Genomic DNA, 24,359 nt, shown 5'->3' with positions numbered 1-24,359 from the left:
AGAGCTAAGATCATTGTCTCTACAGGTAAAAAGTCTAGACTCAGTTTGTGTGTTTCCTTCATAAGGAATCTTTTATATGTCTAGCCCCCTCAGTAATAAACTCTAAATATTAGCATTTTATAAAGAAAATTACTACTGGACCAAGGAAAAAATAACCTAAGCAAAAGTTTTCTACTTATAAGAAGGATTATCATGGACAGGAAGTTGAGCAAAGCTTGGCCATTCTGTTAACTTGTGTCACATTTATATTTACAAAAGAAAATCTACTCAGTAGAGAACTAAAGTAGGATGAGTTGATAGCTCAGTGAGTAACATGCTTGCCTACCAAGCATTGTGACCTGAGTTTTATTCCAAGTACCCACATAAAATGCTGAACATATGGGCTGGAGAGATGGCTTAGCGGTTAAGCGCTTGCCTGTGAAGCCTAAGGACCCCAGTTCGAGGCTCGGTTCCCCAGGTCCCACGTTGGCCAGATACACAAGGGGGTGCACGCGTCTGGAGTTCGTTTGCAGAGGCTGGAAGCCCTGGTGCGCCCATTCTCTCTCTCTCCCTCTGTCTTTCTCTCTGTGTCTGTCACTCTCAAATAAATAAATTAATTAGTTAATAAAAGAAAAAAATGCTGAACATAATGATGTGCACCTAGAATTCTAGTGCTGCAGACACAGTGATAAGAGAATCCCTGAGACTTACTAGCCAGACATTCTAGGCTAAGTGATGTGCTTTAAGCTAATGTGGGTACCTGTCTCAAAGGAAGTGAATAGAGTTTCTGAGAAGTGCACCCAAGATTGTCCTCTGGCTTCTACACATTTGCCTTTACATGTATAGGTATCTGTTTCATTCAGATTCTTACTGCTGGTAGAACTCCCCCAACCAAGAGCAGCTTCTCTGAAAAAGAGGTTTATTTTGGCTTACAGGCTTGAGGGGAAGCTCTACGATGGTAGGGAAAACTATGGCATGAGCAGAAGGTAGACATGACCCCCTGGCCAACATAAGGTGGAAAATAGCAACAGGAGAGTATGCTAAACACTGGCATGGGGAAACTGGCTATAACACCCATAAGCCTACCCCCAACAATACACTCCCTCCAAGAGGCATTAATTCCCAAATCTCCATCAGCTGGGAACCTGGCATTCAGAAAACCTAAGCTTGTGGGGGACACCTGAATCAAACCACCACATTCCATCTGTGGCCCCCATAAACTGATAACCAAACATAATGTAAAATGTAATGCATTCATCTAACTTTAAAAGTTACCATAGTTTTTATCAATCCCAATGATGTTCAAACATCCCCATAGTCCAGGATCATTTAACTGAACCATAATACCAAAAAATAACCTCAAAAAAACCCCATAATGGCACAGAATAAATATTCACACTGCAAAAGATGACATTGGGCAGAGCAAAGAAACATTCAACCAATACAAGATTTAAGACATGCAGGGCGAACATCAAACTCTGTAGCTTCAAGTCCAATAACTAGCCAGTGACAAATCTCCAAGTCTGATAATTCTAACCAGCAAGTATCTGGCATTCCAATTCCACCCCTACAGCTATGCTACTCACAGTCCTGGAAAACTTCATCAGATCAGCAGCTCTCCTTGGAAGCCATCTCGTGGTCCCAGGATCTCCACTGAGTCTCCACTGCAAGCCATGGCCCCATGGGGTCTCCATTCAGGCAACCAACAAAAACTGCTTCACTGCCCATGGCCATTTCCAAAATACAAGACCATGTTGCAAACTCAATGACCCTCTCTTTCCTGCATTTCTTATGCTCCACGATACCAGGTAGGGTGCCAATTTGTTAATCCCAGGAGGAATAAAGAGACTTTGAAGAACAGGACAGTCCTTGAGCACTCAGGCTCCTTCAAAAGAGTCTAGATTCTTCCTGTTGCCCCAACGCATGTCAGCTGGCCCAGTCTCAAATGTTGTAATTTCTCAATTGCAGCTGAACAGGTAGCAATTCACCCAAAGATTTTTCTTTCTTTTTTCAATGCCATATCCCTCTGCTCACACCAGTTTATTTCTGTGCAAAGCACCCCTGCACAACTTTTCAGGACATGGACATAATAGCAAGCTTCTCACACAAACTGCTAGCCCAGTCCAGGCAAAGCTCTTTCTCACACACATAAGCCAATTCTCACAGTCCATAGTTCTTACTGCATTCAGGCCTTTCAACTCTGACCAGAATAGTCTGTTTAGCCATACTTATAGCAGTGCAAGATGTCTCTTAGGCCAAGGTTTCAAATCCTCCCATATTCCTCTTGAAAATCAGCTCCAAGAGGCGAAAGCCACACAGTCAGGTGTCCAGAAGCAATCCCACTCCTCGTTACCACTTTACTGTTGCAGTCAGGTTCTCATTGCTGGTAGAAATCAACCAACCAAGAGCAGCTTCTGTGGAAAAGAGGTTTTTGGCTTACAGGCTCTAGGGGAAGTTCCACAATGGCAGGGGAAAATGATGGCATGAGCAGAGGGTGGACATCACCCCCTGGCTCACATAAGGTAGAACATAGCAACAGGAGAGTGTGCCAAACACTGGCATGGGGAAACTGACTATAACACCCATAGGCCTGCCCCCAACAATACACTCCCTCCAGGAGGCATTAATTCCCAAATCTCCATCAGCTGGGATCCTAGCATTCAGAACATCTAAGCTTATGGGGGACACCTGAATAAAACCACCACAGTATCCCCCTGTATCTCACTAATACAGGGGTATACCTATTGATGTATACAGTTGGTTTTATCAGTTCTCTAGAGGAACACAAGTGATAGAATGAATTGTATGAAAAAGGGAATTTATTTGGATTAGTTTATGGCAGTCCAAAAATAGCTTTCTGTGGACTCGGGAATCAAGGAACCTGGTAGCTGCTCAGTACAGGTGACTAGATGCCTCAGCAGTCTCAATCCAGCACTGAAGTTCCAAAGGCTTCCTAGAGAGCTGCTGGTCATCAGTGCACGCTGGGATGATCTTCAGTCCATGCTGGTCTTCAGTCTGTTCTGATCTTCAGTACATACTGTAAGGCAGCAAGCAGAACCAGCACCAGCAGCCAGGTGGGAGGAAGGAATTATTTTCTCTCACAGCTGTCTTAGATTAAATCCCTCTCTGAGGGGGTCCTGCCCACTCTGCGAGAAGGGTGAACTATGGAGGAAGGACTTCCTTCTTTAGTTAATTCTTCCTGGAAGCAAGCTCTGAAACCCGCTGAAGAAGAATGTTTTCAGTTTCCTAAATAGATCAAGATGACAACAAAACTTAGCTATCACACCCACCATACATGTGCCCAGACACATAAAGACATACAAATCACACACACATACACACACACACACATACACACACACACAATTTTTTTTTTAAAGTTAACTTTTATTTTCAAAATTTTTATTTTCTGAGATGGAAAAATACAAAATGAAGGAGTATAGTGGCTTACTATATTTTGTATATACTACTGATAGTATTGATTTGTTTTCATTGTTGGGAAAATAAAAGTATTACATTTCTTAAAAACTTGAGGGGAAATTTTACCTAGGTATTTTTCTTAAGTAACTTTAGTTTAGTAGATGAAAATAATCCTATTAAATTATTTTGTGTGCTGATAAACACAAGTTAATTCCTAGATAACATTTCCCAAGTGAAAACAGACCATGTGGAGAAATCTGCATGAACTGTTCTTTGTGAATTTATTTTGAAGATACTTGTATTAATCACATTATCTGCTGTAAGAAAACCTGTAGAATGACTATATTTATATCAGTATGCATATTATAAAGGGGACTTACTAGGCTAGGTTATCTCATAATTGTTGGGCAGTCCAGTGATGACTATTTGCAGGTTGAAGGGACAGAAAACTTTTAGCTGCTCTGTCTGTGAGGCTGAATGCCTCATCAGTTCCAATGAAGCATAGAATATCTGGAGGAGTCCTGGAGAGCTGCTTGTCTTTAGTCCACATTGGGAGACTGAAGAATCCAGCTTCCAAGGTCTGAAAGGTATAGTAGCAACCAGGCAGTGAAGGTTGGCAGGGAAACATTCTCTTAAAATTTCTTTATACATAGTTCATTACTGGAATGACCACTTATTCAGTGACACTTAACTTCCATCATTCTTTCCTCCCAAGAGGCAAGTCTCACACTTGATTCCCAGTCTAATCAAATTGACAATAAAATTTAACTATGACAATATTCTTGGGCTTTTCTTGGACTGCCTATATAGAGGACAGCTTTGTGACCTTAAGTGTTATATCAGTGTGCTTCTGGAGGACTCTGTCATATTCTTTCATAGAAAATTCCAGTCTTCTAGAGGAAGAGTGCATTGATAGGAATTTAAGTGCATGGTCTACGTATAAGATACACAAAGTCCAATAATATGTTAGTATGAACTTTATTAGCTATCAAAGCAGGAATCTTCTAGATTAAGCTCATGTACTAGAGCATATTGGTTGTGGAGATCAGCTCTTGATCTGGACTTGAATCAAGTCTGTGAGTTATTAAATTTTAGTAGCTAGAGAATGTTGCTTAAAATCTATATGACTAATACATTCATCTGTGAAAATAGGGATAAATACTCACTTTATGGGATTATTTTCAGTATTTAACAATCTCTTCCATTTATCAAAATACCTTGGAACTAGTACATGGACAGGAAGTATAAGTAGTTGATGATGATATTGGTAGACATTTTTAGGAGGCATATGATGACAGGAAAAAGAAAATGCAATTTATAGCCATCTGAAGTAGAGGAAGAATCCCTACAGAGTAGCCAGAGAACAGAATAGGTTTTCTTCCAAGTGATTGAATGAAGATGGGGAGGGCCTAAAGCAAGTTCGGTTGGCTGATGTTCTCAATACTTAAACAATGGAACCATAAAAGAGAATCATTAATAAGGACATAGGCCATTGTCTGACCTTCCAGAATGACTCAGGCTTAATGATTTCAAGATGACATGCTGTCATTTCCTTTTAGGTTTAAGTTCTTGAGAGCCCATTGATTAAACTTCTCCAATTTTCATGAAGATATACTTGATGACTCTAGAATTGCTAACAATAAACTCAATATATTTGGGTCTCACTTTAGTTAACCTTTAAATAAACTTCAGTAAAGCTTAATTAATTTGCAATCAAGCACATGTACTTTGAATATGCTGGCCAATGAGTGTTAAGAAATTCATGTACCTGCATAACCCTTCTGGCAATTTAAATATGAACTATTTTTATGAACCCTCTCAAAGCTATCTGGCTTTCCTTTATAGTTTAACACCTGAGACAACTCATTCATAAACCACAACTAATCTACTTCTGGTCTTATACATTATTGTGTGTATTCTAAGATTTTTCTATAAATCAGTACTATATAAAACACATTATTCATATTTAGCTTCTTTCATTCCACACTAAGGTTCACTAAAGTGAAGGTTAGCCTATAAGAAAAAGAAAGTGTTATACCTCATGCAAACTGTCTCTGTATCTTAAGTCAGAGCTTTGAAAATGACAAAATCATATGGGGAAATTGAGTCATGAGACAATGATTATTATATGCCTACACAAGTTAGTCTAATGTGGGCATTTCCTCTGTGACTCATTTCAAGTGATAAGCTCCTCCAAAGTGTATAATTAATGCCTCACACTTCATTGTACTGTCATGCCCTTGAGTCAATTCATCACATGAATGTTCACACAGAATAGATAAGTTCTGATGCTTGTTTTTCTTTTATTACATCATAGTATACGGTTTTTATAGTTTTACCTACAAAAATGTAGGTAGGAATTTCTAATGTCATTGAATTTTCAAGTAGTGAGGTACACACTTAATATGCCTGAAGTCATCAGGCAGGTACACTATGTACAAATTAGTTACTTTCAGTAATGGGAGAGAAAGTAAACATCTTTGCTCTAGCGATTTGTAAAAAAAAGGGGAATTCATCTTCAATTTAAAAGTGGGTGCGATTTCATTTGTGAAGAGCACGGAGGCAAAAATATAGACCAAAAGACTCTTGTCATATGGAGGAATTTGGGAGAAACCTAATAACTCATATATTACATATTATATTCATTATCTGATGTCTTAGAGGCAACCTGAGAACAGACAGACTGTTTTGCTCCACAGTAGGTATTCAATAATACTGTTTGAAAGAATGATATCAATGAGATATAATGGTCATACTTAAGGAGCACAGTTGACTCCAAAGAATACATTGGGCACTTAGGATGTCCTGTGAATATTCTGAAGAGCCCAGAACCTAGTTTGCTTCATAAAAGTGATGCTGGAGAATCTTACTGAACCTGAAACTCTTCTATCAATTATCATTTTCAAGTGTGAAAAATTGTGCATGTCCTTCAGAGGAATCTGTATAAGAATGCTCCCTTTCATGGGGAGCTCAATTTGTTCACAGGCTCTTAACAAAGATACTGTGTTTTCTACTACCTGATGATAATACCCAGAGCATGAGCAGTCATAAAAGCCCAAAAGCTGGGACTGGGAAGATTGCTCAGTCAGGTGTTTGCTTTGCAAGATTAAGGACATATGAGTTCAATCCCTAAGATCCATGTGAAAATGTCAGGTGTGAAGGTTCATTCCTGGAATCATAGCACTGAGAGACAAGAAGATTCTAGGGCTTGCTGGACAGCCAGTGTAGCTACTTGGCCAACATCAGGTCAACATCAGCTACTTGGCATCTCAGGTAGGGTAACTGACTCATCTTCTGGCCTACACACACACACACACACACACACACACACACACACACACACACACACGTGCACATATATGCACAAGCACTTGTGGACTCACATGCAGCCAGAAAGACATGGAGAGTTATTCTTTAAAGATAGCATTCTCTACTTTTGAAGTTAATTGTATTTTGTGTAAGGACTATTGCTCTCAATAAAATCAAATTCTTTTTGGTAGGAAGTACATTGATTATTCTATTCTCAATTTGTAAGTTTCATTTAAAAACATCCTAGCACTATTCAAATTTCACTAGTTTGAATTTAATCTATATTGAAATATCATTCAAAGAGTACAAATCATCAACAATGTTCTTCTGCAAGAAACTGCTTACTGTAACTAAGCTCAGAAAGAAACAAGCAGAGACCTAACTAAACTGCTGTGTTTGCATGGTCCTGAGATTTTCAGGTTGCCTGGTTCCTGCTGAACTTTAACAAATGAGTGTGAAAGCATGAATGGCAGACAGCCAATCTCAGCAGTCAAACACAGGAATTTTCACATTAGGGATTAACAGTTTCCTTTGGTCATAAAGGGAATTTCTCTGCTTGCCATAAAGATATGCAGAGTAATGCTGTATGGTGAAACTGGTGCTAAAATTTAACAAGATTCCCTAGAATAAAGCAAGTTCTTAGACCTTATCAAATTTCTACTTAACACAGTTCCAAGATGAAATATCCCATATTACTCCACAATGAGGCTGTTATTGCATTAAATAGACATTTTTCATAGTTTATAATTATTAGTTATTTGTTAATTAGTCATCATATTTCAAAAAATATGCATGGTAAAGTCAGTGGAAAAATTCTCTTGTTCTAAATTTGTGTAGTCAATGAATGTTTCATGAGATATCTCACATTATCACATTATTATAATTGTTATGAGATAATTTTATGAAAATATATTGATTTAATTCTATAATATCTTAGTGTTTTGGTAACTAAACTCAAATGCAATCATACCTCATTTTTTTCTACCATGGAACTATAACAAGTTATAGCAAGTATCAGTACTATGTATGTGCAAGGATCTTTCTAAATATCTTTGTTTATACCTTTTATTCTGTTCATTTTCTATTGTAAATAATGAACTACAGTTCATTCTTTAAGACCCACCACATGAATCTAAAAGGCATCCAGGCTAGAAAAGACATAAAATATCTCTGTCAGGTAATGTTGTATATATGGAAAGTCTTAAGGAATATGTATGTGCACTCTCAAGCTATTAAAACTAGTAAGCTAATACAATAAGTTTGTAGAATATGAGATCAATGCACAGAAGTCAATCATATTTCCATGCCCTGGGAATAAAAATCCAAAATGAAGCTAAGGAAGAATTTCGTTTTATAATATGTTCAAAAATACCTAGGAGTAAATCTTAGAAAATGAGTGAATATTTTTTTACTACTAATAATAACTAATTTTATACTAATAACAATAAAATACTAATATACTAATATATTATCAATTTGATGAACAAAGAAAATATAAATGATATAAAATGTCTCACATTCATAATTGGTCAACATACTCAACATAGTACATTTCAAAACCCCACTCATTTTTTTCAGAGTCTAAATTTATGAACTATGGGCAGCACAGAAGGAATGGGCTGGCATTGTTATGAGTTGTTAAAGAATTTCATGAAAATGAAATGTAGTTGTATGTTAATAACAATGGAAAAATGCTTTGCTTTTATAAAACTTGTAAGCAATACTCTGTCTTAATTGTAGGTTTATTGGTTAAATTATATCTACTTGGTAAATTTTTTCTACCACTGAATGTTTGTTATAAATGCATTTGTACATGTATGTTGCTAAACATATAACAGATGATTATTCAACATGTGATTGCATTACAATGTACAACATGTAACCTTTAAAAATGTGTGACTGAAGCCGGGGGTGGTGGTGTACACCTTTAATCCCAGTACTTGGGAGGCAGAGGTAGGTGGATTACTGTGAGTTTGAGGCCACCCTGAGACTACATAGTCAGTTCCAGGTCAGCCTGGACTAGAGTGAGACCCTACCTCAAAAAAAAAAAAAAAAAAAGTATGACTGGATGGCTAGAGTAGGCCACATTTGATCTGTATTTGTATCCTAATTGCCTTAGTGAGGAACATATGGTACACAATGAATGTTTATTTAGTGAATAAGAAGTTAACACATTTTGTGGAATCAGTGGGTTAAAATATTGAATATCTCATAAGAATGAAATATTTTATTATCTAGATAACTTTCTCAAATATTTCTCCTATAAGATGTCCATCTTCTTTACCCCAAGGAAATAATAGGTAAGGTAGTAACTTTTTATTCAGTCTTTTTGAGGCCATGAAAGCCTTAGAATATGTAATATAATGGCACTGTGCCATAGTTTACTCCTTAGCACAGGATAAAGTTAGTTACCTTTTAGATCACTAAGATATTTTGAGGAATATGTAAGTAAAGTAATTAAAAATAAAGTCAAGGGTTGACTAAGCCTTTTTTGAAATAAATACTGTTTACACATGAGCTAATAATTCCTACTTTAAGTCAGGCAATAAAGAATTTGTCTTAGAAAGTAATCACATATTATTTTGGCATCGTATTTTGGCTTGAAGTCCCATACAGTTTAAAATTTACTGTGCTTTTTGTTACATATACATATGTACATATATGTATTACATATATATAATTTAATGCAAGATCTAAATGCATGGATTTAAATAAAATAGGTAGTTATTAATAAACAGCTATATTAAATCTACCATTTTCTTTCTTTCTTTTCTTCTCTTTTTTTTTTCTTTTTTGGTTTATCAAGGTAGAGTCTCAGTCTAGCTCAGGCTGACCTGGAATTCACTATGTAGTCTCAGGGTTGCCTCAAACTCACAGTGATCCTCCTATCTCTGCCTCCCAAGTGGTGGGATTAAAGGCATGAACAAAAACACCCAGCTAAATCTGCCATTTTGTATCTCATCTTAATAATTGTGTAGAAGACCTAAGTATTTATCACATTTTAAAATACAATCCAATCAGTGAATACAAATATATTTCAATGAAAACTTCATTACTCACTCTGAAGTAGGTGTCCTACATACACTGAATAGAAATCAATTAATCAGATTTAAAATAATTGCTAAAATGATCCAAAATCTGAAGTTCTCACTTAAACCAGGAGTCTCAGTATGGAGTTTTGCTTGCTTGCTACTCAAGCCCAGCTTAAATTTTGCCTCCTGAGAGATGTACTTTTTTTCTGACCATATAACAAATGTAGTTTTCTCTCACATAATTCTAATCTCGTTTGGCATCAAAATTCACTTATTTATTTACTAACTTTCATAATATGCTTGTCTCCAATCAATGAGAATGGAGATCTTGTCTGTCTTGCTTTCCTCTACCTGCAGTTAAAATAAAACAAAGCAGAACTAAAAACAACAACAAAAATAACAGAGGCTGAGACAATATCTCTGTCAGACATGAGCCTGTCATGTGAACATGAAGATCTGAGTTCAGGTCTCCCTGACCCACATTAAAGCCTGGCATGTGAGATACACTGGCAAACCCAATGTTGGAAAGGTGGAGGTAGTAGGATCTCTGAGTCTAACTAGTGTACCTGAATTGATGAGCTCCTGGTTTAGGGAGAGAACCTGTCTTAAAAAAAAAATATATATATATATATATATATATATATATATATATATATATATATATATATATATGATGGAGGATGATTGAGAAAGAGGAGACACATGTAATATCCATGCACAGAGCAACATACATGTACAAATGCACACATAACACACCTGCAGAAAATGGAATAAACTATAAATATTGAAACCATAAAAGCTAAGAAAACAATGAATCCAAAGTGTTCAGTAAAAATGTATTGAATTAATGTGTTTTGGATAATAATTACAATTACAATTTGCATTAGTTATCTTTAGAATAATTACCTCAAATTTTCCCAGGGAATGCTACTGGAAGCACAGTGAGGTTGACATTGTCTCAAGGCCCATAGTTAGAAGCATATGCAAGCTGGAAACTGAGCTGAACCTCTCAAAGAGAGTGAAGTGATATGTCATGAAGTAAAAGAAAGGATTTTGAATAATGTCATATTATCAAACGATAATAACAAAGGTTTTTCTGGGATCTAAAATTACTTCAGAAAAAAAAAAAAACTACCATCTCTTTTATTTAATCATTTTTTGGGCAGAACAAAAGGCATAGGACACAATCATATGACAACTATCCACGCTGTACTCTACTCTTATTTAAACTAAATAAATGTTTGCATTTAATAATACAAACCACATAACTTTATGCTAGAATCTGTAGTAATGCCTCTAGGCATCATAATTTAAATACTCATCATTTTAATTACTAAAAGTAAACATGATTTTAAGAAAGGCAGTCTTCAAAAAACGTAACTTTTGTTAAAAATCTATGTACTAAGGAAGGTACATTTAGCATAGGATTTAGAAATATTTCCATTGAAATGATTTAAATCATTTTTATATGGAAGAATACAAATTAAGTCACATTTGAAGGCCAATCTCAACATCACATTTCTTTTAACTTTGTATGTTCCCGATTTTATAGAAGTAATATGGTAATGCTGGAATGCAGTTCTCAAAAACAAACCACAGTCAACAGAACTTATAATTCTCCACTCTCATTTTTCTGAGCTCAGTTTTGGAGAAAAATCATGCTTTTATGAACAAGCACCAAATGGTCCCATTGTCCTTCACAGTGTATCAACATCATGTTTTATAAAATGTATTTATTGTGTTACATTTGAGTCATTGTCATGAGGTACTGGATACCTAAGGTAAGCCCAAAACTCTCCCTGTATCCTATATTAATTTTTCATTACCCAAAGAAGCCCATGGTCATAGCTTTTACAAAGGCACTTAACATGATCAAATCATAAGTAATTAAAAACAATATAATATAATAGCACATTAATTTTGTTTTTAATTTATGTGTTTGTGAGAGACAGAGAATGAGCACAGAGCCTAATGCCACTGCAAATGAAGTTCATACACATGCACCACGTTGCACATGTGGCTTTATGTGGGTATTGGGGAATCAAACAACAGGACATCAGGCTTTACACACAAATGCCTTTAGTCACTGAGCCATCTCTCCATCCAGATAATAAAATTTGATGAGTGCTCATTGTATACCAAACAGTCAACTGAAGATTTTAAGTCTGTTAAGTTACTTCATCCTCATAATAATGAGATTGATTCTAATATATTAAATATTTTTTTACAAATTAATCAGCTTGGGGAAGCCAACTCACTGATGATTCATTTTATTTTAGTGCTTGCATACTTAACTATATTACTTGCAAATAATGAATTGAGGGAAACAAGCATCAAAAACATTTCTTTAAATACAATATGTATTAAGGTTATATATACTAAGGATATCCTGTGTGCAACAGATTGAGGATTTCAAAGACTGATAATAACACATTTATTTCCATCATAAGTTTAGATTTCTTCACCTATGTTTTCATTTTTGTTCAGTGGCTCTGGGGCATCCTCTTCTCATGAGGAAGCACGCAATTTTATATGTACTAAAACAGCCAGACAGTTGCTTTTGCTCCATTCAATAGCAACACAAGTCACATGACCAAAAACAAATTCTATAGGGAAATTGTGCTCCACTACAGAGTAATGACTGAAGGTTGGCAGTATGAACAGTATGCATTTCAAATTGGGTCCCTCTAGGTTTGTCAAGAACAAAGTATCAAACTTTGTAAGGTTATTCTAAAATGCATCCTACTTGTTTGCTAGTTATTTTTCAAAGCCTCTTTGTATATACATTATGATGAAAATGTGTTTATTGACAAATGCCATTTCTCACAAACTCAAATGACCCAAATAATACTAAGTTAGGGCTTGGGTGTTTGGAAATGAATAGTGCTTAGCCATGTTAGCAGGACAGTAGCTCTGGACATGGTGCTTCTCATCTCACTCCTATGCCCACGTTCTGTTGAAAACTTCTTTTTAAAATATGCTGTCTTCCACTAGTGAGACAGTAGCCCGAGCGAAGACAGAAAGAGAGGAGTGGTTGGAGAGAGAAGTTTCTTTCCCATATGTCCATGAAAATACATGTTTATGGCTGCCATGCACTTAAAGGCAGAATAAAGACTTGAAAGCTTTTAAAGCAAATCACTGAAGAAACAGAAAGCATTGAAGTAAATTGTACGTCCTTTCTGATTTTTTATGATTAAAATCTTTCCTTACCCACTGATGGAGATATCATAGCTTTCAACTTATTAGGAACCATTTTTCATTCCTAAAACAACACAAGTTACAGAAGTCTGCTTAGCCAGGCAACAGCTGTTGATGTGCACCCTTTGATGTGTGGCTTGTGGAGAAGGCCATTGTCACCAGGTTGGCTGAGAGGCAATGGGCAGCATGAGGTTCAGCAGAACCATTATTTCCCGTAATTGCAAACCGTGGGCCTTGAAACACCCTGGCCTTATTCTGAAATCTCAGGAAAATGCAAATGCCTATTGTTGTCAAAAAGAAAAGGAGAGACTTCTAAAGGACATGCTGGCATTTTTTTCCCTTGTGCTTTCAACTATATAGTGACCTATGTATCCTTGTCTCTTCAGAAGCTAATGGCAAGTAAAATATTTCATTTCTATAGAGTTTTTTTGGATGCATGTATTTGCATAATATGTATGTGTGAGAGAGTGTGGGCTTGTGTGTGCCATCACATGACACTTGTGTGGAGGTCAGAGGACAACCTAGGGTATTGGGCCTTGTCTTCCACCTTGTTTAAAGCAGTTTGAGTCTGTTAACTTTGGGAAGATTCTCAGATTCTCTGCTTTCAGAGTGCTGGGATTTATGACATGTACGATTGTGTCCAGCTTTATATGGGTTCTAGGTATCCAGACTCAGGTACTCCTGCTGACATGGAAAGTAAATTATCCATTGGGCCATCTCCTGTACTCCCATCATCATGATAGTGAACCATATTATGATGAATGGTAGTTTGAAAGAAAACTCACTTGTATGATTATACTTTGTAAACTCTAACAGTTATAACTTGAATGGTTGTATATCTCTTGAAATTACATATTGGAATCTAATATCCAGTGTGATAATCTAAGAGATGGAGTCTCTAGAAGTTGACCCATATAAGTACCATGTAAGGGAACTGAGCCCTCATCAAACACCGAACCTACTGATCCCTTGAACTTGGACATCCTGACTGTGTAACTATGATTAATACATTTGTTGTTCATTACAAATTATTACTGACACATTTTGTTATAGCAGCCTAAACAAACTAAGTTATTTAGGGCACTAATTTGCATATGAAAGTTTGAGCTTTTCAGAATAGAAAAGGGAACTGGGTTCAAATTCTTGCTTGGCCATTTGATTGTAATGGAAATTTCACAGAGATAAATGGTTCTTTGAATTTACTTCCCTATGTGTAACAAAGGAATATATATATTTACATCTATATATATGTGTGTGTGTGTATGATATGTATGTATGTGTGTATATACCCATACATATACATAATAGTTTCTTCAGAAGAAACCTACTGAAATATATCAAGTCTGTTTTTAAATATTTTATTTATTTATTTAATAGACTGAGAGAGAAAAGGGCAGATAGAGAGATAACAAGAGAGAGAGAGAGAGAATGGGCACACCAGGCCCTCTCACCACTGCAAACAAACCCCCAAGACACAATGCCACTCAGTACATCTGGTTTTACATGGGTACTAGAGAATCAAGCCTGTATCTTTAGGTTTTGTGTCATAACTGCTGAGCCATCTCTCTAGCTCCTCAAGTGTATTTTATTTGCTATATATAAATTTATATGGTATATCTTAAATTGCATTTTATATTTTAAGTACCCAATATCCTATTTATTTTATATGATCTTAAAAATTGGGGGCATAGTATTAAAATGCCTTAAAAATGTTTCTTAGTGGGGAGAAAATAATGCAACTCAAATTAATGTCATTACAGTAGCTGGTCTGGATCTCTCATAAAATTTAAAGTGATGAGAGCAAATGATGGCTCACATAACAGTCCTTTAAACATCACTCTGTGTCCTTGATTGTTATTGGATGGCAGAGCATCTGAGGTTGCATATTCTAATGCTATGAGGTTGACATGACAAGTAATTTTTGCCTAGAAATACTTCCAAACCTGCCTAGTTACCATAGTCAGATATTTTATCAGTAGTAACAAGTGATATGAGAGAATTCTTCTAAGTTTATACAGCATTTAATATACTAGATGATTTTGATCATCACCAATAATAATGGGTTTTGATGGAATTAAGATAGAATTTTCATTTTTTGAATATTTAAGCAATAGGACCAAATATCTTGTCTGATATTTTATATGAGTGAATGATAAAATGCATATCATCAGTATTTAAAAGGAGAATTCAATGAGGAACTGAAGTGTTTTTTGTTATTTCCACCCATTATCTAACAAAATGTTCTCTTAGTTTAGGAAAGGATATATCTTTAACCTAATACAGTAGCACCTTCTGAAAAGCTAACATATAGAATACATTTAAGAAATGAATGTGATGATTAGAGATCACCTTAACACTTTTCTCATTAGCCAGTGTAGTCCTTATGTTTAACTACCTATTAGAACATTCAACGTAGACAGCATATTGCATTGTTTGAGGTTCTACCTAGTGGGACATCACCCTTCAGTACTGGTATCCAGAATTATCAGAATGTGAGATTGTAAATCTGTAGCTGTTCACTGGCAGGCTGTCTCAGGATATCAACTATAACAGTACAAAAACATCTATGATGTGTTTATTTTCATTCAGTACATGGGTCACAAGGAATTCTCCATGAAGCCAGAAGTACAGGCTAAGAGAGATGAGCTGGTTTTCTCCTGCTCATTAAAGGAAGCTGTGTTGAAACTGCTGGAGCACAAGTCGACCAGTAAATTCAGGCTGTATAGTTATCTAATACTACTTAGTGTTTTATCAGCCTTTGCAGCCTCTACTTAGTTAAATCACAGAACACTCGAGCATATTAGGTAATTATTACTTTCTCCCCCATTTCACAGATAAGGAAACTGAGCATGAGAAAGATTTGTTTTGTATTGTATTCTACTTGGTAAATGAAGATACACAAAAACCAAATGTTGGGTTTGTTTAAAAAAATAATAAATTCCTGTTTTCTGAACTCTGGCATTGAGAAGTCTAATAACACACTTTCCTCTGTTATCCAAGTAATTATAATGTGGTTAATAACAAGCATTTTCTTCTGTGCTAGAAATAGTTCAGTAGTTCAGTAACAGTGTGTTGCATTCTCTAACCTAAATCCTCTTCTGAAATGCCCTGAAAACACCACCTCCAAGAATAATGTTTATACTTTATAAATGGTAGCCAAATCAAGTCTCATTTCAATTCATATTTTTATTAATAATTTGATGGGATTTATGTTTATGTTTCAGAGATATAAAATAAAGCATAGAATCAAAATATTGAATTTCATTGCAGAAATTTGTGTAAAACTACAGAAATAATCAGTTAACAAAGGATTGATCATTGGTATTTCATACTGACTTGCTCCAAACAAACACAAAAGAAGAACATGGTAAATGAGTCAAGTTGAATCATTATATTTTCTGCCTATAATTATTGCTTTGTAGCTATAATTAAATGTAAAAATAATTAAAAGATCAATAAACATTAACTTAAAAATGTAAGTGGGGGGCTGGAGAAATGGCTTAGCGGTTAAGCGCTTGCCTGTGAAGCCTAAGGACCGTGATTCGAGGCTCGGTTCCCCAGGTCCCACGTTAGTCAGATGCACAAGGGGGCGCACTGTCTGGACTTCGTTTGCAGAGGCTGGAAGCCCTGGCGCGCCCATTCTCTCTCTCTCCCTCTATCTGTCTTTCTCTCTGTGTCTGTCGCCTGGAAGATTTGCTACCTTGAAAACAAATTCAGCAAAAAATAAAGATTTGACTCAGAAATACTGACTAAAGGAACTTAGAAAATAGAGTGTTAAAAGTGTATTTTTTTCTTAAGTCACAAAGAATTCCTCCTTTTAAATTTTGTTTTCAATTAATTCTGTATTATATTTAATAAATATAATGCTTAACCTTTTATTACATCTTAGCTGGAGATAATTCCTAATATAGGTAGTTATAAACATTACCTCTTTACTTATTAAATCAGCTAAACATGTGAAATTAAATTTAATTTCATTTAAAATGTTTCAATTTTACAATTCATGAGAATTGCTTTTCCTAAATATTTTTATTCAGAACTTCATTAAAAATCTTGCCTTGTTAATATAGTCGTTGATCTCTAAAATCACCTTTACAAGTTTCTGATACTTGTTGAAAATTTATCCCTCAAGCTTACCTTTTGCTGTGCACAGGGGCCATGCTAATCTTCTCTGTATTGTTCCAATTTTAGTATATGTGCTGCCGAAGCTGTGAAATTAAGTTTCCAGAAGTTATTATTTGGACTTCATTGGTATACTTTGAATCCTCAACTAGATTATACTTTCATTCTTAAAATATTCAATATGATATGAGCTATAAGTAATGAAAATTCTGAGAAACTGGCCTAAGCAATACAAAAAATTGTTACCTTCATAACATAGTCCTGAGTTATTTGATAGCCATACCTGGTGGTGCTAGCATGTAAGGCCACCTCTTCAGGGTACTGTGGCAGGAGGATTACAAGATGTAGGCCTCTCTGACATGTAGAGGACACCTGGAGAAATTTAAAGATCTTTGGTCATATCTCAGTGGGAGAAGCTTGTCTACCATGTCTGAGGCTCTAAGTTCAGTCTCTTGTACTAAATAAAAAACCAACACATTTTACAAAATTGTAATCAACTGATGACATAGCATTCAGAATACATGAGTTTTAAGGATACCTAAAAAACCACCACAACTGGAGACATTGAGGGGAGGATCCAAGATTAACTTTTGGGATAAGAGGAAGAGAATGATCATTCTATTTGACCTTAGACACTATAAACATATAGTGCATCACAATCCGACATCAATACTTTGTCCATTCCATTTTTAGTTTTTGTACAGGATCTTTGAACTTTCAAGCCTGTTCATTTGCAAACCATATAAGGCCATCAGAAAGGACACAGATTCATTCATTTGTTACTACTTACTCATTTTATATCAGACTGACATAACAGTTTTAGTTATGTGTGAAAAAAGAATCTTTATAAAGGAAATAATGAAATCTTAGAGGCTTAGTGAAAATGGGCTAACATAAAAAATTAGAATCATATTTTATATCCAGAAAGTTATATGCCATCTAAAACTTATCATATGGAGAACATTTAAAAATTTTATTTTGGCTCTAGCAACAATTTTAAATATAACAAATATATTGTACCCAAAGGAAGAAAGTATATTTTTACCAGTCTGGAAAGATCTTTCTGAGCAACAATTACCTAAACATTTTTTTTTTTTAATCACAGTCTCTCCAGAGAATATAAGCTTCTTGTGTTTAAGGAAATTTCCATTATATAGAAATTGGAAAGAATGAGACTAATAAATTAGACATTCAGTAATTTCAGTCATCTATACTAGTTTCTTCCAAGATACATTTGGAATATTTCTTTATCATGGACACTATTATTTTTTTGGTGAAATATTTTAGCTGAAATTATCTACTAATGTATATTCAATACTATCACAATCTGTGTTTAAATGAAGTTTTCATGAAAACAAATTCCAGAGTAATTTCGTTTTTAAAATAGGAACAATTTATTCTGTGTTGCTTTATTTTAATACTAGAAAGGGATTGTTGTTGAGTGCTTAAAACTGGCAGGAGTAAAGGAAGTTGAAGAACCTTCACATTCTTACTTGCAGTGCAGGAATAAAATCCCCCAGAACAGCAGTTGGTTGATGACTTTCGTCTATATAGACAGCTTGAGGTCCATAAAATCCACATGTGATTTTAAAACTTTTAACTTTAATAACCTTGCTCGTGTCATAACTGGGGTAGGCTGGAACATAATCCACACTATTAGAGCATCAGCTGTGCCGACTAGTTAAAAAAAGAAAGAAGAAGAGGAGGAGACAGAAAAAGGGAGAAGAAAAGGAAAAGGGACTTGTGAGCACCAACTATGGCTGGCTTCTCATGTGTGAGCTTAGAGTAGCTATCCACGAATGTCCAATAACAGTATCAAGGTGTATGGAGCATGCTGGCAAGATGTGGGTCTAATGTTTTGAGACAATCTGACAATTTAAAGATTAAACTTCAGCCATTATTGCAAGTATAAGCAATACAAATATTATCTGTTGTTGGTGGCACATGTATTAAAAACAAAAACAAAACAGCTTACAGTGCTGAGACCATAATTAAGGTTAACACTCCTGAATCATGCCTATGACTCAATAAGAACACAGGAAATCAGGAAGTAAACCAAAAGCAGAGATGATATTTGGGTCACACAACTGAAGACAGGACAGCTACCTCAAAGCGGTGTGTGACACTGAGTTCACATGGGTTGTGGGCACTGATCTCCGTTCTCCATAGGCAAGTTTCTTAATTACAACTGAACTACCAAAGTTTTATGAAGGCATTCCCTGGTTGGAAAGGGGTAGGGAAATAGAGAAGAATTAACTTTTAGATGAATAGTTTTTCTTCCTGGGCATGCATATGTTCAATAATTGGTAGCATTTATCTATACTTGGCTTCATTGTGTTAATATATGTTAAGAGCTTGTTTCTCATTTTAATCAAACTTTGTTTTGTTAAGTTTTTCTTATAGAAAGCTTATGCACAGATACTATTACAAATACTTGTTTGACCCAGAATTTATAGAAATGTATTACAAGTAAGGGTATATCACTGATGTATGGAGAGATATCTTTTTCAATATTTGAAAATATCTGATAATTCTTTTATGTATAATCTTATTAAACACTTTGAAGTACTTAATAATTTGAAACTCATGCACAAACACTTGAATGATTTCATTTACAATCCTTTTGAAAAAGTATGTGGATGTAATTTAAAGAAATATATATGTATGTTGATAATTGATTGGGACCATTTGCAGTTCATAATTGCTTAGTTTATTCTCTTTAAAAGGATAGGTCCAGTCAGAAGTGATTAGTTCCATAGTCAGAGGTTTGTGATAAGTTCTACTGTTAAAAAAATCTTTTGTGTTTAAAAATACACAAGAGACTTTATTATAATTGCCCTTATGTAACCTCGGTCTACCTATAAAGAAACAATTAAATTTACATGCACCTTAAAACAGTGTGAGTATCATTGACTAGCAGGCAACAATGATTGTAATAAAGACAGAAACCTCTTGGAAATGAATGAAGATCACATGCTTGGGTCTCTTTTTCAAAAACAGAGTCCAATTACAAAATTAATCTCTGAAGGGCCTCCTTTCTTTTGTTAATTCTGATTTTTTTTATTACTATATGAAGTATGCTTACTCATTATTTTTTGGAATTTTCACAGTTGTTCTTCATTTTGTTTGGGTACAAATAATATACTCCCCCAGAAAATACCATGATGAATCATTAATTTTCAATGAACATTACTTTTCTACTGAAAATATAACTTCTGCAGATGCTGTGTTACAATCAAAGCTGGCATTCATAAAGGATATTACAGTGGTCTTTTGGGGGAATCTACTCAGCATTTCCATACATCTTTTAAATTCAGGATTGTAAGTTCTTTAATGAATAATACTGCTTTTAGAAAGCATTTCATTTTTGTAAAATGGTATTTATCTTCAAGGAGAGAGAAAGAGATAGATTGCATATGGGTGTATCAGAGCCTCTCTGGCTGCTGCAAAGGAACTCCAGACACATGAGCTGCTTTGTGCATCTATCCTTACATAGATAGTGGGAAATTGAACCCTGGTTGGCAAGCTTTGTTAGCAAGTGCCTTTAGCCATTGAGCAATCTCTCCAGCCCTAAGTCATTGCATTTTTATCTATACATATACTTGGGACTAGATGTCTTCTGGCAGCTATGGATCTTGTTTACTAGGGATGTTAGAGTGATAGTATAGCAAAATGGTCTCACATATGAATTATTATGCCTTCTTCATTCTGCTGCTAAACATTACTGTTATCAATTATGTAGGATCCTATTTTAAGTTCAGAATGACCTTTGTTATGTATTTTAGTTGTTGTTGTTTTGTTTGTCTTAGGAATTAGATGATTCAAAATATCTCAGTTGTGTAATTGAACTTTCATGAAATTGTTTATAGTCAGAAAATTAATATACTTAGTTTATGGAAGTTACCACTTATATAAATGTGGAGAGGTGAGTTTGTCAGTATGAAATAAATAGGGGAAGCCAAAACAAATATTTATTACTTGTTTCTTTATGACTTATAAGTAAAGCACACACATATGCAGACACGCGTGCACACACACACACACACACACACACACACACACACACACGTATAATAGACCATGCGTTAAATATACTATTTCATAACAAATGGATATTCTGTTCACCAAATTATACATGTCTAAATTAGAAAACAGTACTGTTAGGTATTTTGCACAAATTTGTTGAAAGAAATAAATGAGGAAGTGAATTTAGCTTGAAATAATTTAACATTGGTAAAAAATTACTTTTGCTTTGAAATTCTGAATGATATCCAAGGTACAGAGTACTAATCCTTCCTCCTTTGCTGTCCACACCCCAAAGTGGTGGAAATGTCATCTCTCATTCTATAGATCTTTTTTTTTAGGTTTCTATTCAGCAAATAAAGGCAGTTTGATACCATTATTAGGCTCCCTCCCCAATGGCCCCTCCTGGTTGATGTATATGGGTCGTGCATTGTGGAGTTAGCCCACAGTTATTGATATGATAAATGTCTCTGCATATCATGACCCAACATGTGGCTCTGACAAATTTCTGCCCCTTCTTCTGCAAAATTTCCCTGAGCTATGTTGGGTTCATTGTTGGTCTGCTTCAGTGATGTGGTGTTGGGGGACTCTGAGGCTCTGGCTCTCTGATTTGGTAGGAGTTGATTTTTCTCTGTGTTGGTTTCCTTCCCCCTTGTGCTGGTATCCGGCTCATCAGGAAAACAGTAGTTTTGCTTGTTTTGCCAATTTTCCTTAGTTTCCTTTGTGAGGTATGATGGAGTAGCTCTCTCCTTAGGATCTGCATCTATCTGAAAAAGAGAAACAGAATCTCCAACAGAGAGTAAGTTAGCACCAGGACAAATGAGATAACCCTTACTTTTTTTAAAAAACAGAGTTTAATAGGTGTAGGCCCACTTCTAGCCCATGATTGATGGTAGCTTGATATTGGCGAGTGGGCTTATGTTTGGATATGGTTCTGACTTGTTTACCAGCTCCAGCTATGGGTCTCGTACCACTGAGGGGAACAGTTAGCAAAATCAAGAGCAGTTGCTTCCCCACCATGACTGTGTGCCACTATTGCACTTGTGTGGGCATCACAAAAGGTTATTTGTTGCTAAGTAGGTTAGACCATGAGTTGCTTGGACAGATATTAGTCATTTCCCCCAGTCACCCATGTAGCACCTTCTGGCACTAGACATGCTGACTGTCTGGGAACTGACTTTCTCCTGGCCTCCAGCCATGCCGTTCCATTTTACGTGTCAGCTGCATATGGAGTCTTCAGCAATAGGGTCTTACCACTGATCTTTGGTGGGTCATCAAGTACTCTGACAGAAATCTGTCATTCTTTAGGAAACCTTATAGGTTTCTCTGATCAAAAGCTCATTGTGGATGATAGCCCAATGCAGGTACTGGGAGTTACAGGTCAGTGCCCACTAAGAAAATGAGGAAAAAGATAACTAATATACAAGAGTTAGGAAGGACAGATTGGGGGGGGGGGTGGAGAGGAAGGTTGGGACAATGTAGAAGATTTAGGATAGACTTGATCCTACCCTCTCCAGTGTCTTGTGATTTAGGTGTTTCCTGTAAGGGCCAGTTGAAGGTTCAGCCATTTGGTCTGCCTATTAGGAAGTACAATTTTATGGTACCATTGCCATTTGGGTCTAGATTAGTGTTTCCCACCCCTTCGATGCCCTCCCTTCCCTCCCCCTCCATCCTAGTATCTAGTGCATGAGGTGCTTGCTGGGTATGAAAGGTATCTTGTGTAGATTCTGGTTAGCTGCTGTAGATTAGTGAGACTATGTGGCATATTTTTTTCTGTGATTGGGTAAGTTCACTGAGAATGATCAGTACTAGGCTCAACCATTTTTCCTCAAATATCTTTGTGCCATTTTTTCTTACTATTGTATAGAATTCCATTGTGTAGATATACCACATCTTAGTTATCCATTCTTCTAGTGATGGACATATGGATTGATTCCAGCTCTTAGCTATTATGAATTGTGCCACTACACACATGGTTGAGCAAATCTCTCTGGCCTTTGGTTTGAAGGTTTTAGGTTAGATGCCCAGTAAGGGAATAACTGGGTCTGTTGGTATCTCTATAGTCATGTTTTTCAGGAGTCTCCATATTGGTTTCCAAAGTGGCTGTACCATCCTGCATTCCCACCAACAGTGAATGAGTGTTCCTGCTTCTCCACATCCTCGCCAGCATTTATTTTCATTTGATTTTTTGATGTTGGCTCTCCTTATTGGGGTAAGGTGGAATCTCATTGTTGTTTTAATTTGCATTTCTCTGATGATTAGGGATGATGAACATTTTCTTAAGTGTGTGTTTGCCATTTGTGTTTCTTCCTCTGTGAACTGCCTGTTCATCTCTTTGCCCCATTTGGTGAATGGGGTGTTTGACTTCTTACTGTTTAGGCTTTTGAGTTCTTTCTAGATCTTAGATATTAGGCCTCTAACAGTTGGATAACCTGCAAATATTTCTCCAATTCTGTGGGTAATCTATTGGCTTTGTTTATTGTATGCTTGTCTGTAAAGAAACTCTTCAGGTTCATGTGATCCCACTGGTTGAGTGAATGTTTAAGTTCGTGAGCTACTGACGTTTTGTTCAGGAAGTCTTTTTCCATTCCTATAGCATGGAAAGTACTTCCTAAATTTTCTTCCAGTAGTATTCAAGTTTCTGGTCTTATATTGAGGTCTGTGATCCATTTGGATTTGAGTGTGGTGTATGGGGAAATGTGTGGATCAAGTTTCAGTTTTCTGCATGTTGTTATCCAGTTTGTCCAGCACCATTTGTTGAAGATGCTGTCTTTTTTCCAGCCAATATTCTTTTAGGCCTTTGTCAAATATCAAGTAGCTGTAGTTGCTTGACCCAAAGTCCAGGTCCTCAAGTCTATTCCATTGGTCTATGCTCCTATTTTTATGGCAGTACCATGCTGTTTTTATTACCATGGCTTTGTAATATAGCTTTAGATCAGGTATGGTGATGCCACCAGAGGTATTTCTTTTGCTGAGGATATGTTTGGATAGGCGAGGCCTTCTGCCTTTCCATATGAAATTTGACCTCATTTTTTTTCTATCTCTGTGAAGAACACTGTAGGGATTTTAATTGGAATTGTGTTAAATCTATATATTGCCTTTGGTAGGATTGTCATCTTCACAATGTTAAATCTTCCTATCCAGCAGCATGGGGGGTCTTTCCATTTTCTCAAGTCCTCCTCAATTTCTTTTTTGAGTGTTTTTACGTTTTCATTGTATAGATCTTTCACTTCCTTGGTTACTGTTATTTCAAGGTATTTTTTTTGTTGCTATTGA

General features: G+C 35.9%; 1 protein-coding gene and 1 pseudogene across 1 annotated transcript in view; one reads left to right on the top strand and one right to left on the bottom strand.

Moving 5' to 3' along the window:
- Mdga2 (MAM domain containing glycosylphosphatidylinositol anchor 2) overlaps positions 1-24,359 on the top strand; it is a 954,594-nt gene that overhangs the window by 93,042 nt on the left and 837,193 nt on the right. The gene's annotated exons all lie outside the window — the stretch shown is intronic.
- On the bottom strand, positions 17,054-17,149 carry LOC123462551 (annotated as a pseudogene).

The sequence above is a fragment of the Jaculus jaculus genome, chromosome 7 (assembly GCF_020740685.1).
Source record: "Jaculus jaculus isolate mJacJac1 chromosome 7, mJacJac1.mat.Y.cur, whole genome shotgun sequence".
In the NCBI taxonomy this organism is placed as follows: Eukaryota; Metazoa; Chordata; class Mammalia; order Rodentia; family Dipodidae; genus Jaculus; species Jaculus jaculus.
The sequence above is the reverse complement of the archived record's forward strand: the minus strand, read 5'-3'. Positions and strand labels throughout refer to the sequence as shown.